At 46.7% G+C, this 17,569-nt stretch overlaps 1 long non-coding RNA gene across 1 annotated transcript; it reads right to left on the bottom strand.

Annotated features, from left to right (window-relative positions):
• Positions 1-5,824: 5,824 nt before the first annotated feature.
• On the bottom strand, positions 5,825-17,030 carry LOC134958535 (uncharacterized). Its single transcript, XR_010187051.1, has 2 exons — positions 15,628-17,030; positions 5,825-7,774 (listed from the first exon to the last, which is right to left on the bottom strand). It is a non-coding gene; the product is annotated as an uncharacterized LOC134958535 (long non-coding RNA).
• Positions 17,031-17,569: the final 539 nt, after the last annotated feature.

Here is a 17,569-nt window from a genome sequence, read left to right as displayed (position 1 = left end):
CGGCGGAATAGCTGCCGATCCACGTGCTTGTGTCGCAAACGGTTTTGGCCCCCTTTTCGACCATCTCAGTCCGACATAAAAAAATGTCGGACTGAGATGTGGGACCCAGAGGAGGAGAGGGGGAGAGACGCAGAGAGACAGGGGACAGCCGCGGGCATACAGGGGAGATCAGCGCTACAGCACAGAGCTGCAACAGGATGTCACACAGCCGCGCCGCTCACGGCAGCTTCCACCCGGCTCCAGCAAGTGAGGTCACGCTTGCTGGAGCCGGGTGGACACTGCCGTGAGGTTGAGCGGCTGTGTGACATCCTCCTGCAGCGCTGCTGTAACGCTGCTCTCCTCCGTCTGCCTGCGGCTGTCCACCGCTGGTCTCCCGCTGCCCCCCCCCCCCCCCCTCTGCTCTCTGCTCCTCTGGGTCCCTCATCTCAATTCTACTTGAAAAAGTCGAATTGAGATGAGATTGAATAGGGGTTGTCGGATCCATTCCGACAAATGCATGTCGGAATGGATCAGACGCTAATTGAATATACCCCTATATCGGCAGCCACAATATGAATAAGATGCAAAATTTAGAAAACTGTATACCCGTGATGGAGCGTCTAAGTGGCATCAAGTGTCCCCCGCCATATATGGAATGGGAGAAGTGTGTGGCATCATGTGAACTGGGGGAACTTTTGTACATCATGGCATCGGGGATCCCTCTGTGGCTTTATGAACTGGGGCCCTGTGTGGCTTTGTGAACTGTGTGGCATCATGTGAACTGGGTGCCCTGTTTTGTAGTATAATGATAAAATATGTCCTAAATAGTCTGATGATGTGCCGTGGCAATTTTAGTTTTTTGTCCAGTGTGCCCTCAGTTGAAAAATAAATTCTGCAGCAGCGGAGTCTGGACAGTGGAGTCAGCCAGGAAGTGGAACAGGTAAATAGTTATTATTTTTATACCATAAAAGATGTGTATGCGGAGTTGGAAGGTGGGTATTTGGGGGAGGTAGGGCGGGAGGCTGAGGTTTTGCCTAGTGTGGCAAGAAATCCTGCTTTAGTGCTTAAATACAAACAAGGCTTATTTCCAAGTGTCTTTGATTAATTAATGTGCTGCTCATGTAGGCCAAGCACACTAATCTTATTATGTGAAGAACACATATGGGCATCTCAATATACCGCCTCTCTCGGTGGATCAGCTAAAATGTCGCAATTGTGTAAGCTGTTGTAGCTGGTGAGCTTCAATTAAAAATATAGCTGAATATATAATGGACTGCACAAATTTAAATTACAAATACAGAAATTAAATATATAAATGTAGCTTAAAATGGAATAAAGGTAGTGGAATGGTATATAAACCACTTAAAGAGTACTGAATGTATTCTTACAGGGTTACTGTACACCTAAAGTTAAAGGTGAAGAAATAGAATCGCATTTATTCTACCTTTTATCATTTCAACACAATACATTCCAGAAATAGATCTAACCAAACCTAGGCCTTAGCCACTGGCGCTGAGCATCATGGGATATTTAATTGAAAACTGGCTGTAGCGCATATCCTGGTATTACTCGTAAATTCCCTTTTTCTCTATTATATTGCTTTAGAAACATTTTAGTTTGACATTAGAGATGAGTAAAATTCTGATCATTGGTTTGTGAATTGAATCTCAAACTTGTGACCTGATTCATAGGTAGACGCAAATACCGTCTCTATTGCAGTCTCGAACACAGTGGCTGGGATTTATTCAGGGATGCTCACTAATGGTGTCTCTGATTGTTCACGCCATTAATCATCTGGACACCCTTATGCTTGCTTAGAGTGTCCGTCGCAAGTAAATCGCTGGAGCATTTACACTGCATTCGAATTTGCACAGGCTCAGAAAATAGTCGCAAAACACCTCCATTTTTGTACCCACCTCCGTCAATTGCCCTAAATGCTCACTACCTCTCGCTCACTTTGCAAATAAATCCTCACTGCATCCATTTTTGACGCTAATCTATCGCCGCCCGTGTGCAAACTTTGAAGAAATAAAAAAGCTAAATAAAAAAGGTCATTTTACGGGTAAAAAACATTGGGGGTAATTCCAAGTTGAATTGCACTGCAGGGGAGGCAGATATAACATGTGCAGAGAGAGAGAGATTTGGGTGTGGTGAGTTCAATCTGCAATCTAAATTGCAGTGTAAAAATAAAGCAGCCAGTATTTACCCTGCACAGAAACAAAAGAACCCACCCAAATCTAACTCTCTCTGCAAATGTTATATCTGCCCCCCCCCCCCTGCAGTGCACATGGTTTTGCCCAACTGCTAAAAAATTTCCTGCTGCGATCAACTTGGAATTACCCCCATTACTTTCAGAAAAATGGATAACTTTGTTGCAATTCCAAAACTTTTTCTGCACGACCTTGGCGTAACGAACAGGAATCCTCGAAACGCTTATATTCATAGAAACACAAAACTTGCTGAGCCATCTCAATCCTCTCCGTATGAAGCTCTACGTATAAAGCTAATGTGAAATCTCTCAGAAGGGTGAAAACAATGAACATTTGAGTGATCTCCAAATATTTGTCACAGACATCAATTCTGCTTATCTCATCTTCATTTCTTGTATTTCATCCTCTCCCATCATGCACCTCTGCCTCTTCTTATGGGTCCCTAGCTCCGTGTTATTAAGAGCGCCAAGGACAATGCATAGTCTCAGTATCATTAAGGACAGAGCAGCTTCATTGATCTTTGCAGGCTTTCTTAATGAACTACATCTCTTGATACGAATGTTCTATTGCTGTTGAGGTTCCGTGCCTTTTATCTGATTGCAGCGAGTCCCGGCATCCTTGTAGCTCCTGAATTCTTTATCTTCTCAGCTCACACACTCTCCATGCAAATGCAGAGTTATAAGGGGGGGGGGGGGGGGGAGGCTGGAGCCCGCGCTGGTGCAGACTCATAATGAGCAGGGATTGCTGACACAACACTGTGGACACTGGCATGCCCTGGAAGTGTGAGCCCACTTGAGAATGGTGTACTGTAATAATCAGCATTACGTGCCCTGTCACATCATTTCCCCCCAATACACGGTGTGTATATTGACACTGCAATACTTAGGGGTGTAGACAGGTGAGTTAAAAAGAGACAGAAAGTAAATTCATTTCTCAATACTTTTACCTGTTACGGGAAGTGGCAGCAAAAAACGCAGGCCATTTTCTGGATGTGTCTCGGTCTGCGACTCCGTACGTAGCTGCAATGGCTGCGGAATCTTACTTCCCGCGGACAAAGAGCAGCTGTTATCGGGAGAGCTGTCCTTTCCAATACCAATCACATATGTATGTATGCGATTAGTATGTACGCGGTAAGTGGCGGGAAGTTCTGTTTTGCTGATGCGATGCTTAGTACAACCTCCTATATTACTGGCATCTCAGCCACTAGCACCCCTTTCACATCGCCAAAATAATCCGGCTTTTTACCTGGTTGCTACCGAGTCAACTCGGGTAGAGGTGCGGTGTGAAAGCGCCAGTCTGAATATCCCGGGATGTCCAACCCGGTATTTCTTCCCGGGTTAAAAGAAGGGTTGAACACGTGTCGGACCCAGATTATTGTGCTCTAAAAAGCTACAGTCCCGGGATATTCGACCCGGCTCTGAAGCAATAGCGCTGATTGGCTGTTTGTAGTCAGCTGAGGTCTGTTTACTGTACTGCACTGTGATCACAGGTGTTGGATAGCAATCTGCACAGTTCTGCACTCCTTTGGGCCAGTTCTGCACTTCTTTGGACCGGTTCTGCACTCCTTTGGACCTCATTAGCCATGGCAAACTGGAGTGATGAGGAAGTCAGGGAGTTGCTGCGGATCAGGGGTGAAGAGGAAATACATCGGCGGATAACGGGTACAGTCAGGGATGCGATAACATATCGCAACATCAGTAAAATGATTGTGGCATCAGGGTTTATTAGGTCCCAGCAGCAGGTGGTCAATAAGTTGAAGGCACTCAGGAAACAATTTCACAAGGTTACTGGGGCTCTATGCTGGGACATGTGCTCTGTCGGTCGTGATTGCTGCACTGTGAGCATTCCCCAGCCCCTCCCTTTCTTGTTGAAAACTGGGAACCAATCAAGTCCTTTTAAAATGACATCACACTGGTTTTAACATGGGTGACCGGGTTGTGCAAAAAGACACCAACACGGAAATAACCCAGGTCAATATTGCTATGTGAACGTCTCTTACCCGGGTCGGAGCCGGGTTGGAGCATACTTGCCTACCCTCCCAGAATGGCCGGGGGCTCCCGAAAATCAGGTGGCCCTCCCGGCCCCCCGGAATGGTGGTCAAGCTTCCCGCTTACCCTGCAGCCCCTTTACGACCCTCCTCGGCCTCCCACAGCAGAGAACAAGTGGGCGGTCCAAAGGTGTCCGATGACGCGATTCGGGCTGAATCGCGTCATATTAGCTCCGCCCCTCTTTTCTCGGCACTGCACCGTGGGGAGGCGGAGCCACGATGACGCGACCCTGATGCCACGCCCCCGGACTGTCCACTTCCCTGTCGGCCATGCCCCCCGGATTGCCCATCCTGCTGCCGGCCACGCCCCCATGCACCTACAATGCTGCCTCCTCCCGGAGGAGGGGGCAGCAAAGTAGGTAAGTATGGGTTGGAGCCGTGTTCAAATCCCGGATCTGATCCGAGTTTGCGATGTTTAAGGGGTATAGCAGAGCTCTCAATGGCATTGTGCTAAGCTGGCACTTCCCAATGTGAACATACGTAATATACTATGCATGTATGAAACCTTCTAAAGAGGAGTATATGTCATCGTAACCAATCAGCTTTTACCCGTCATTGTATAGAATGTACTTGATAACTGATAGCTAGAAGCTTATTGGTTACTATGGACATCTCCCCCTCTTCCTAGTATTGTGGTGACAGGGCTGTTTCTAGACAATTTGGCTCCCAGAGCAAGCAACAACAAAAAAAGCACCCCCCCCCCCATAGACATAAAACCATGATGAGGAGGCGTGGCCTCACTGAAATGGGTGTGGCCTCATTAGGATGGGCACAGCCTTGCAGGAAAAGACTACATTACACCCCAGTTTTTGACCCTGCAGCAACAGACCTCAGCCACCACAGGAAATAAACATTCCACCATATTAAGCCCCACTCAGTAATGCCCCCTGCACCATATTATGCCATACACCACAATGCCCGTAATACATTATGCCCTACAGTAAAGCTTCTAATTACTGTTAAATTACCTGCTCGTTGCCAGGAGTTTCATGCGCTGGGTGTCACGCTCATTGCCAGGGGTAATGCTCGTTGCTAAGGGTGTACACTCGCTGGCAGGCGCCAGCCCACCAGCACTGCTCCCTTGCTCCCCCTCTTCCCGCCCATAGTACTCTGCTCGGGGCGCAGAGTTTAGTTGAGTGACGCGGTTGAATCGTACCCTGAGCAGAGTACTATGGTAGGGAGGGAGAGGAGCAGGATATGAGCCAGCAAGGCTTGCCCGCCGCTAGAAACTGCACTTTATGGTGGTGTAGTCCAATAAAAAACTGCAATCATAGCACTGCATTCAATAGTAAGCTCTGCGATTGCACCATGATAACAGCCGGAACCTTTCTGTGTAACAGAGAACTTGCTGCTTAATTATTACAAAACAGAGGACAATCATATTAACAGGAAACAATGTGCAGGGCTATAATTGTCTATATCAGAGCATTCCAGTCCTAGCAGTGCAGATTATTTCAGCTCGGCCAATCCTGCTTGTCCTGGTGCCATCAGTCAACATTATATCTGTCTACTTAATGATCCAAACTGTGAATGGGATTGGGAAAAATGAATTATGTGTGAACAAAATAGATTTTGATTGGCAACAAAATTCATTGTGCATTCTCGTAACTTTATTAATAGAGTAACAAAAACAGTTTAATCAGGAACATGATACAAAATGAAAACTATTCCTTTTGTACAACAGAGGAGTATATTTATTAAAGTGCGGATTTTCAAAAGTGGAGATGTTGCCAATAGCAACCAGAGTTTACATATGTATTATCTTCTAGAAGGCGTTAGAGAAATGATACAGTAAGTAGAGTCTGATGCTACGGGCAACGGCCCTCATTCCGACCCGATCGCACACTGCACTTCTTCGCAGCGGTGCGATCGGGTCTGGAATGCGCATGCACGGCGTGCGCATTGCACACGCGCGTCTTTGCCGCCGGGCAACGACGCTGACAGCGAAGAAAGCGGTCGCAGCGGCGACCGCAAGAAGATTGACAGCCGGAATGCGTTCCGGGGCGTCAACTGACCGTTTGAAGCCGTTTTCGGGGAGTGGTAAGAAAAACGCAGGCGTGTCCAGGCAAACGGAGGGCTGATGTCTGACGTCAAAGCCGTGACCATCATCGCTGGACCCGTCGCGCAGGGTAAGTATGTCCAGGGCTGGTCTTGTTTTGTGTGAAACTTTTTTAGCATAGCAGGGCTGCACAAGCGATCGCAGCCCTGCTATGCTAAAATACACTCCCCCATAGGCGGAGATTAGTTGATCGCACCAGCAGCAAAAAGTTGCTTGGTGCAATCAACTCGGAATGAGGGCCAACATCTCAACTTCTATAAACCCGTACTTTGGTAACTCTATATATATAAATGCAAAAGCCCTCACTCACTGACTCACTCACTCACTCACTCACTAACTGACTGACTCACTCACTGACTCACTCACTCACTTGCTGACTCATCACTAATTCTCTTACTTCCCGATATGTTAGGAAGATGAAATGTAACATAGATATTCTTCAGGTGGGAAATAAGAAAACTACGTAATTAGAATTCTAATAAACCTCCTCTAAGAGGATGAAAAGGGGGTTGACATAATGACGTCATTACCGATGCGTGGCTTGCATTGCGTGAACGATAACGCCCAAACGGACAATCATATAAAAATTTGGATTGCACTTCCAGTGAGTAGAGTTGAATAAACTACAAAAGTGGTCCTGTCACTTTTTACCGTATCTGCTACGGATGCTCCTATGGTAACGTCAAGAACCATGGATTAATATTTACTTACATTAAGACATCTCAAATTTACATCTCTATAGATTTACCAAATTTTTAACACTCATTTATATTTACAACCGCGAAAATCAGAAACTCCCGTGCGGAGAATGGATTGAACAGCTAGTATACGTTAAAATCTATTATGTACACCTAAAATTGCTTCTTAGCCACAGAATCTGTTTTTAAATGTTAACAGATTGTGATGTAAGATTTTGTAACTATACAAAAGAGCTGTGATACATGTATTTGATACTATGGAGATTCAGTTTTCGTTTCTTTTTGTAGCACATTTTAGCATAAATGTTCCATGAAGTTATAGCCGCAGGTTTGAGTCAATCAGGATACTGTAAGCAGTTTGCCAGCTGCGGTACAGTGCCATACACAATCATTGATCATCATAGAGCACCTGAATCATTTAGAATTGCAGAATTGCTACAGTATAATGCAAGGTATACTGTATATTCTGCTAGGCGTATGTCACTCAATCCGAGAAGCCAATGAAATACTAGTCATTTATAAAGTGTAAAGCTGGCTGTGCCTCCCTTGTTTGCCACTGGTACCTGGGAATCGGGAAGTGAAATAATTCTCCAGTCTCCGGAAAGTGCCATCAATAAGCCGCAATGTGTGATTGCTGAATAAACAGTGAGCAAAGGAAATCGGAGAAGCATTAGGTCAGCATGTAGCCGGGCCAACCACTTACATGTCACAGCAGCACAGAGGAATGATCTGAGGAGGTTCCAGTCACATCAATGCGGGAAGATTGTGGAGTCAAATACACCTGTATATAAAACAACGTTCAATACATAAATGCATGTAATTACAGAGTATATGAGTACAGTCTATAATAACATGTAATTCTCCTGTAACTCCCCTTTATACTGTATGTCACTTTGCTGTATGTTACTGTAATAAACAGGAGCTGTCAGTTGAATCAGGATTGAACAGTCACACACCTGCTACATGTGTAGATGTACCTAGCTGTACCAGGTGAGGGCATATACATCTGGACACATATATAAAACACATAAGCTACATACAGGGCCGGTTCTAGACCTTGTGGGGCCCAGGGCAAACGTTTCCTTTGTGACAGGTAGCCTCTTACACACATTGCACCAGGTAGACCCTTATACACATTGCACCAGGTAGACCCTTAGACACATTGCACCAAGTAGACCCTTACACACATTGCACCAAGTAGACCCTTACACTCATTGCACCAGGTAGATCCTTATACACATTGCACCAGGTAGACCCTTACACACATAGCACCAGGTAGACCCTTATACACATTGCACCAGGTAGACCCTTATACACATTGCACCAGGTAGACCCTTATACACATTGCACCAGGTAGACCCTTATACACATTGCACCAGGTAGACCCTTACACACATTGCACCAAGTAGACCCTTACACTCATTGCACCAGGTAGATCCTTATACACATTGCACGAGGTAGACCCTTACACACATAGCACCAGGTAGACCCTTATACACATTGCACCAGGTAGACCCTTATACACACTGTGACAGTTAGCCCCTTACATACATTGTGACAAGTACAGTCTCTTAGAAGAGAGTGGAGGGGGGAGGAGGGGAGGGGGTAGTGTGTGTGTGGTGGTGGAGGTGTGTGTGTGTGTGTGTGTGTGTGTGTGTGTGTGTGTGTGTGTGTGTGTGTGTGTAGTGAGGTGTGTGTGTCTTACTCACCAGCTCTCCGGATGCAGCAGGTCCCCTGGCTCCAGACACACCAAGCTGCCACCGCCACCTTCTCTTCTTTGCTGCACCCGAACCATCGAGGGAGACAGTCAAAGTCAGACACTAGAGGTCCCGCTTGACCTCTAGCATCTGTCTCCATGCTCTCCTCCAGACACTAGAGGTCAATTAGTACCTCTAGCGTCTGACTATTCTCCCACAATGGTGCCGGCTGCAGCGGGCGCCCACACAGCCCATGGCTCCTGCTGCAGCCGGGGTGCGGGATGCCGGTGGGTGGCGGGTTCCTGTGGGTTGACTGCAGCCGCACCCTCAGGCTGCAGTGCTCTGGGCACCTGCCCGGCTTGCCCGCATCTAGAACCGCTCCTGGCTGCGTACATACCTAGATGATTATCTTCTAGAGTATCTGCTTCCACTTTATCTCTCTCCAAGGCTTGATACCTCTCCCCCTTAAGGATACATCCAAAACAGACTATTAAATCACTTCACGAACGTGAAATTTTTTGGCACATGTTGCAGGTGCAGCAACGAACGCAGCACCGCCCACCTGTGATTCATGCCCACTGTGAGATAAAATGTTGGTCAGACATCTGACAAGCTTAAACCTATCGGATATCGTGGCTCTACACTGAGAGATATTGGCCACGATATCTAGGTTCCTCCCCTGGGGAAGAGACGTATCCCCCTTGCTCCCCTGTGAAAGAACAGGGGAAGTGTCGGACGGTCGTCCGCAGCAGCGCATTCACCACCACAGCCAACCAATGATCAGATCTATCAGACACGCTGGATGATTTTGCATGTATTTTAGATTTAAAAATTAAATTCTGCAAAAACAATCATGATTTTGTTTTTCTTATTTATTTACTCTTACGTTTAAAAACTCATTATTAAAATAAGGAATAGGGCTTAAAATAATGACTTTTTTAAGGCATCCTCATCAATTTCCCTGCAAATTGGATATTCTTCTATATTTTTTCACGACCTACAAGTGAGTCTATGAGGAAAAGGCCATATTTAATGAAAAATAAAAATCAGTCTTTATTATCGGACATCCAGTTTGGCAAAACTATCTGAAGGATGAGTGAGAAGTGGCAATTATGTGATTGACGGCATTAAGTTAAAGTGGGTTGGATTGGCGCAATCAATTTTATGGTCTTTGGGTCAAAGGTTCCTGATTACGCCGGCGAGGAATTTGTTTGGCCTCTTACATGCCTTACTCTCAGCGGGAGCTGCAGAAGATGTACCTTCCAGAGATGAAGGATAATTTCAGCAGCCTTGTAAAGAGGCAGAGCGTCAGGATTGGACCGTTTGCGAGATTGAGTCGGGGGCACGATATCACTCATTATGTTTTCATTTAAGCTTCTCATTGCATTCCTTACTGTGTGGGCACCCACAACAAATTAGAGTGCTTCCGAGAGTTACATAGACAATTGCATAATGAAACCAACCTTTGCCGTCCGCGTGAAATTCAAAAGCTGTCACAACGTTAAATTACATTGCCGTGTTCTTGGCGCAGCAATTAACCCTTTCAGTCGCAGCGTAAGGGGTTAATTGCATCTTTCATTGTAGCCAGAAAGGCCTCACATGGTTATTGTAGGGGCTGTATCTCATTCATTATCTATTTCACAGCCATACCAGACAGCAGCATACTGTATACTGTGTTAATCTCAATGTAAATCATATGTATAGGGGAGATTTAGGCTAACATCCAGACAGCACGTTTAATAAAAAGAAAGTGCCATCAATAAGCTGCAATGTGTGATTGCTGAATAAACAGTGAGTAAAGGAAATCGGAGAAGCATTAGGTCAGCATGTAGCCGGGCCAACCACTTAAATGTCACAGCAGCACAGAGGAATGATCTGAGGAGGCTCCGGTCACATCAATGCCGGAAGATTGTGGAGTCAAATACACCTGTATATAAAACAACGTTCAATACATAAATGCTAGAGAGAAAATGAGGTACTGCTAGAAAGAAAATGTATACTACGGTTTATGGCCCTCATTCCGAGTTGATCGGTCGCAAGGCGAATTTAGCAGAGTTACACACGCTAAGCCGCCGCCTACTGGGAGTGAATCTTAGCTTCTTAAAATTGCGACCGATGTATTCGCAATATTGCGATTACTAACTACTTAGCAGTTTCAGAGTAGCTTCAGACTTACTCTGCCTGTGCGATCAGTTCAGTGCTTGTCGTTCCTGTTTGACGTCACAAACACACCCAGCGTTCGCCCAGGCACTCCCACCGTTTCTCCGGCCACTCCTGCGTTTTTTCCGGAAACGGTAGCGTTTTCAGCCACACGCCCCTGAAACGCCGTGTTTCCGCCCAGTAACACCCATTTCCTGTCAATCACATTACGATCGCCGGAGCGATGAAAAAGCCGTGAGTAAAATTACTTTCTACATAGCAAAGTTACTTGGCGCAGTCGCAGTGCGAACATTGCGCATGCGTACTAAGCGGATTTTCATTGCGATGCGATGAAAAATACCGAGCGAACAACTCGGAATGAGGGCCTATGTCTGCTTATACCCATTTGTATGTGTTTTCCTGCTTGCATTTGCTTTGCCATTTTTTATGGACACTGCTTACTCCCATTCAGCTACCGTTTAGCTACCCACTATGGTTTAACACGAGTTTAGACTTGTGCGGTATTTTCCTCATTCATGTCAATGGTTCATTCATTGTGTAGAAGATCCACTGAAATGAATAGGCCATTGACCATTATACTGTTTTCAATCCTCTGTGATAATCCCCTCTGCTTATTTCTCATCTTATCTTAAAGCCCTCTTCCCTTTCCTTCTCTTCTGATCCCCAAAAGCTGATTTCCCCTAAATGTATTTTTCCAATGAGAAATGTATCCAAGTTGTAGTTCCTCTCATTGGTACCCAATGGCTGACTGAGCCGCTTGGACTGTATAAGGCGACTGTCCTTTAGCTGCAAAGAGCTCAGCTGAGAGTTCATTGGTTAAAAGCAGGGGGTGGCAGGCAGGAATTAAATTGACGTCCATGTTTGGACTATAGGACAAGTGGCGATCTCCTCAGTCTGTCACCTAGTGGATCACTGCTATTTAGAATTTTAAAGTTACAGTCGCTATTTTACAGAAACACCATCTGTAATGCACTACAGTTTGGAGTTGGATGCATGTGAGCTCTATGTGGGCATAGAACCTTTGTCAGTAAGAAACCCAGAATAAAGTGTATGTAGAATATTTCATATCTCCTCCACTCAGTGCTGTAACTCCCAGAGACATTGGAGGCACTGGCCGACGGGCTCCAGTTGTCAGAAGGACACAAACCTGATTTTTTTAGGGGCGTGACATGTGCAATAAAAATGATCAACTGAATTTTGCACCGCAATCTCCCATCCCTACATGGGAGATCGGGCGCAATATAACAATTGAATACCACCCTTGGAATGTGACTGTGTGATAACAGATCAAAGTGTGTACTGATAGTGATCTACAGCTCTGCTGCTATGTCTCATATGAAGAAAGAAAGGAGAGCAGGAGTTGTTTTAAGGAAAAGCACAAATTATAAAACTTTTAGGGGCGAGAGGTTAAAAGAGCATGGAGAGAGATAAAATTGTGAGGGATAATGTACCAACCAATCAGCTCCTAATTGTCATTTTTCAAATACAGCCTGTTAAATGTAAGGCTGGTACTTTTCCTCTCACAATTTTATCTCTCTCTGAGCTTTGATAAAATCCCCCACCCATTGGGCTACATTTATTATTATTTGCAGCCAGCAACCAAATATAAAGGTTCCTTATCGTCACAATTAGCTGCAATAAGGAATCGTTATTTTCCCAGCTGTACCATTGGCAAGTTGCTGGGATGTCAGCTCATATACAAGCCACCGGGGAGGGAAAACACCTTCTATTTTGCCTCTGGGCACGTGGTATGAACGAACGCCCCTGCCTCCACTTCCTGTATTCACCTTTGTCACCAATGTAGACTGAGTGTAATGGAGTAGGACATTATGGACCCCTTACCATTATACCGGGACAACTGAGGTCCCAATATTTATTCCTAGTTTTTCTGGTACACATGGCCCCAGAGCAGTGTCGGCCTGGGTCATGTAGGGCCCACTGGGTGAATGCAGTGGTAGAGTCCCATGTTTAGGGGTGTGACCAGTCTCTAGAGGGGGTGTGCCCAGCCACCACATTGGTTTGCCTAACCATTTTGCAAGCGTTGGTTCCCTAAATAAATATATACAGTAAATACTGTAGTGCATGCAAGATAATGTGCTAGATTAGTAACAGCACAGTCTGGAACCTGATCCCTAGTGGAGGGGGTGGGCCCCCCAGGCAGTAGGGCCCACCGGTGGTTTCCCCTGTACCATACTTACCTACATTGTAAGTCTCCTCTCCGGGAGAAGCCCGGAGAGGAGACGCAGCAGGTGTCTTCGGGGGCGGGGCCAGACTGTGACATCACTAAGCCCCGCCCCCACATCGGAAAATGCCGCGATTCGCAGGTCCGCTGGAAGGGGGCGGGGCTAAAAGACGGGATTTGCGTCATTTTAACCCCTTCTCCACCCGACGGACCCGCGAATGCGGGAGGTTATCTCCATCCTGCTCGCATCACTAAGATGCGAGCAGGATGCGGGAGACCTGCCCACTCTTCCGGGGGTGCGGGGGGCTACCCCAAAAAACGGGAGCCTCCCGCAGCTTCCGGGAGAGTAGGTAAGTATGCCCTGTACCCCTGTGGGCCAGTCCAACCCTGCCCGGTAGTGTCAGGAAGCGCACCCCCTCTTTACAGCATGCTGCTGGATGTTAAGGACACACTCTTGTTTGCACTGCTTATTGAGGCACAAATCCCGTGCTGGGTTGGTTTCGGTTATGACTGGAGGATACCACACTATAGGGGAGATGAATAAAAGGACAGGTGGAGAAGATACCCAAATCAACCAATCAGTTTCTGGCTACCATTTTATAGAATGTTCTTGATGAATGATAGCTAGAAGTTGATTGGTTTGTTAGGGCAACTTTCCCACTTGTCCTCCCCCTAAAGGTCTCCATGTTTACGTGGGATCCAGCCTCGGTTGTCTAGTGTCGGGGCTGAAAAGAGGAGGAAGAGAATGGGGCTGGGGGGACACGCTGTTATTTTGTAGGGTGCTTTTTCCATACATCTCAATCGGGTTTCCAAATGCAGCGTGTGACCTGGAAACACCATTGGGATCAATATGTTTTGTGTTGTATTTTATTTTAATAGCTCTGTGGTATTTGCAGTCTAAGTGCATTTGCAAACACACATGTCCAGCTCATATCTATCACGGGTTTATCACATATGAAACACATTTGATTTTAATGACAGCTTTATATATCATCCAAGCAGACTAGCCCCTGGATACAACACAGATCCTCTCTGCATCAGATATATATGTGTCCAGGGAGCCGATCTGTGTCACACCAAAGGGCAGCATGAACGGCTCTGTTCATTAAAAACCATGGAAAAGAGGATACCAGAAAGATAGAGCTATGTAATTACTAGTAAAGGTTACAGGAGGGAATTACAGCCATGTGTATCTGAAAAAAAAACCTTTTAACAACAACTGTAGGTCAGGTTCCATTGTGGTAATTCTATTCCCCACACAGCTAACGTTATTTACTAAACTTGTGCTTTCACATGTGCCGCCCTCATCAGTGCTCACTTATTTCCTGTTATAGGATTCTTATCTCTCCTCCATTTCCCTCCCTTACATACATCAGCCTTCCATCCCTGGCCCTATGTGTCTCTGTGTACAGAATATGGAGAATTCTACTCCTCTCTGCCCTGACGTGTGGAACGACTGCTAAAGGGCACAAAGTTTGTCTTTAACCTTTTTCGGCATTTCTCTTCTCAGAAGGCGGCCATTCCCAACATCAGAGTCTCCCCAAGCTGCCCTTATCAAGCTCGCTCCCCTGTCTGCTTTTTTAACTTCTCTTTCCAGGGCCTGAATTAATTCTTCAGAAAAGATAAGGTAATTTATTCCAAAACATGTTTTCTGAATAATCATAAACTGTAATAGGATGTGTGAGCTTCACGAGAGTTGGAAAGCTCTGAACTTGGCAGACGAAAGAAATCCAATTTATTTAACCCCTCTACTGCTGGATGTATTTATAATGAAGTTGTTTTTTCCCTCCCCTGTATGGTTATTGGGGGTCATTCCGAGGTGATCGTAGCTGTGCTAAATTTAGCACAGCTACGATCTTCTTCCCTGACATGTGGGGGGATGCCCAGCACAGGACTAGTCCGCCCCGCATGTCAGTCCGGCCCCCCCTTGCAGAAGTGCAAAGGCATCGTACAGCGGCGATGCCTTTGCACTTCAAGAGTAGCTCCCGACCAGCGCAGCTTTAGCGTGCTGGCCGGGAGCTACTCCTCGCTCCCCAGCCCGCAGCAGCTGCGTGTGACGTCATGCAGCTGCTGCGGCCTGTCCCCCGTTCGGTCCAGCCACGCCTGCATGGCCGGACCAAACCCACGAAACGGCGGCTGTTCTGCCCCCTCCCGCTCAGCAATCGCCTCTGCCTGTCAATCAGGCAGAGGCGATCGTATCCCTGCTACGGCCTTGGGCCTCTGGCATGCATCGGCGCCCTACAGCGCCAGAGCATGCGCAGTAGGGACCCGTACGCTCTGCTGCGTTAAAACGCAGCGAGCGAATGGGTCAGAATGACCCCCATTATGAGTTGCTATAACTGCCTCCAACCCCATTATATTCTGTTGTATCGGTGTCGAGGTGTAAATGGGCGCTGGCGCCGTTGACAACATACGATAGCTCGCCACCCGCGACAAATGTTGTCAGTGTTTTAGGACATGCTGGGAACAGGAAGGTACAGAACTGCTATTTGTTCCACCATCTTGCGGCCCCAGTCACCACAGCAAATAATTATGTTGCACATTGCTACTTAGCCTCTGGCCTGCCCATGGCACATCTCTTCACTCCAGGCTTACCTTCGCCCTTACACATAGGGATAAACGAAGTGGAGGTACAATTTCACATGACGCGTTTCGTGGTGGAACTGACCATTTTGCAGAGGTGTGAAGTCCAAGTATACAGCGTTCATGTCCTGAGTTTGTTTTGTCAATTCAGAAAATGCCATTTCACACAGTGTTTGTAAATTTGCATTTCATGCAATAGAGCGGGATGTTTTTTCCGCTGCCCGGTATGGTTGGGTTATGAGTAAGGAATTTAAGGATAGGAGGAACACAGCGACTCATTACAAGAGTAAGGGCTGCAGCGGATGAAATTCAAACAATTCATCTTGATTTGCTCTAAGAGTTATTATTACTAGTACTAGCTATATATTAATTTCCCACTGGCTCGGGGCTAACACTCCAATGATCTTTGTGGGGATTGCACTATCCTGTTGGATAAAGTGATAGCCGTCAATCAATTGTAGAAGGTTGTCTGCATCAATTGCTTCAAGTTGTTAGCGTCGGGCCCTCTGATTTAGCCTGGGTTCATAGTGCACTGCAATTGAGTACTGTGTGAAGGGGCAACTTCAGGCCAGCACAGCGAGCACTCAGTATATGTGATATTGATGTGGTGTACATGTAATATGCCGGCTGACACCTCCTGTGTGAGATTCTCTGTTCTCTTCACGAGCTGGTCAGACTCGTCTTCGTCATCGCTGTGTCAGTCAGACACTGTGTACGGTGTGCCTTATCCATGCAGAGCAGCTGCGGCACAGCTGCACTGAACAGCTGAGATCCATACAATGTGAGGCTGATTAGGTGTATGAGAGGAATTACTCTACTGGTTATTGGTGCCCACAGGCCAGTGGTTAATCACCTGTAGTTCACTGAGAAATCTCCCTCTTCCCTTTTCCGGTGACATTCCATATTTATCACTATTATTGCAGTAAAATCTCATAAAACCGCGATTCCCAGAGGTTTCCTGCATCACTTTAGGGTACCCCAGTTCTGTCTTCAGACTCCCTCAGCATTGCAGTCCCCATATTGGCTGCAATCCGGCTGTATGTATCAAGCTCCAGAAAGCGGTACCCATTGTAGATTATTGTCTACTATATTCCAGATATCACCGGAGAGGAACCACTAGCACTGTAACTGTATCCCGGCAGCACATGTACATTACATCTGCCGGGTCACAAATCCACCAGTGAGGACTTTGCAGGGACAGGTCAGTAGCGCAGCGCTGAATGCAGCACTTTAAAGCAGTAAGTACACAGAGATGTATGCTAATGATTGCATGTTAAATCAAACTTGCCCACTTTCCAGGAATGGCCGGGAGGCTCCCAAAAATCGTGTGGCGCGCCCGGACCCGGAAAAGTGGGTAGGTATCCTGGCCGAGCGCCAGCTGTCTGCAACCCCCCGCATCCCCTAGCAACCCCCCGCGCCGCTGTCCAAAGTGGGCGGCCCGGGGGGTTAGATGATGCAATTTGCATCATCTCGGCCCTGCCCCCTGCCTGGCAATGGCGATAATCTCGGCATTACATAGCAGGGGTGGGGTCACAATGGCGTGATTGCGTGAACACGCCCCCAATCCTGCCCCCTTTATGTCATCTGCTATCCTCGCCACACCCCTTCTGCTGCATCACGCCCCCCCTTGTCGGTAATTATGTATTAAATGTGATCATTAATTAATACATGTCACCCTTAGGGCGGGATGCAATGAAGTCCGAGTTCAGTGGGCGTGCGGGAAGCTGGCCGAACGTGCACGTTTTTTTAAAGGAGCGATCATTTTCAAGGCTAAACCACGCCGGACTTCATTACATACCGGCCATTGTATTTATACAATTTATTAAAGTGCCCCCCCTCCCCTCCTTCCATAGCAGGAGCTGCACCTTTATGAATAATGACATAAAGTTGGGACAGCTACGGCGGACTTTGGATACAAAGCAATTTATATAGTGTTGTTGCTTTTGGACTCCAG

The sequence above is a fragment of the Pseudophryne corroboree genome, chromosome 9, assembly GCF_028390025.1.
Source record: "Pseudophryne corroboree isolate aPseCor3 chromosome 9, aPseCor3.hap2, whole genome shotgun sequence".
In the NCBI taxonomy this organism is placed as follows: Eukaryota; Metazoa; Chordata; class Amphibia; order Anura; family Myobatrachidae; genus Pseudophryne; species Pseudophryne corroboree.
This window is presented reverse-complemented; position numbering and strand designations above follow the sequence as displayed.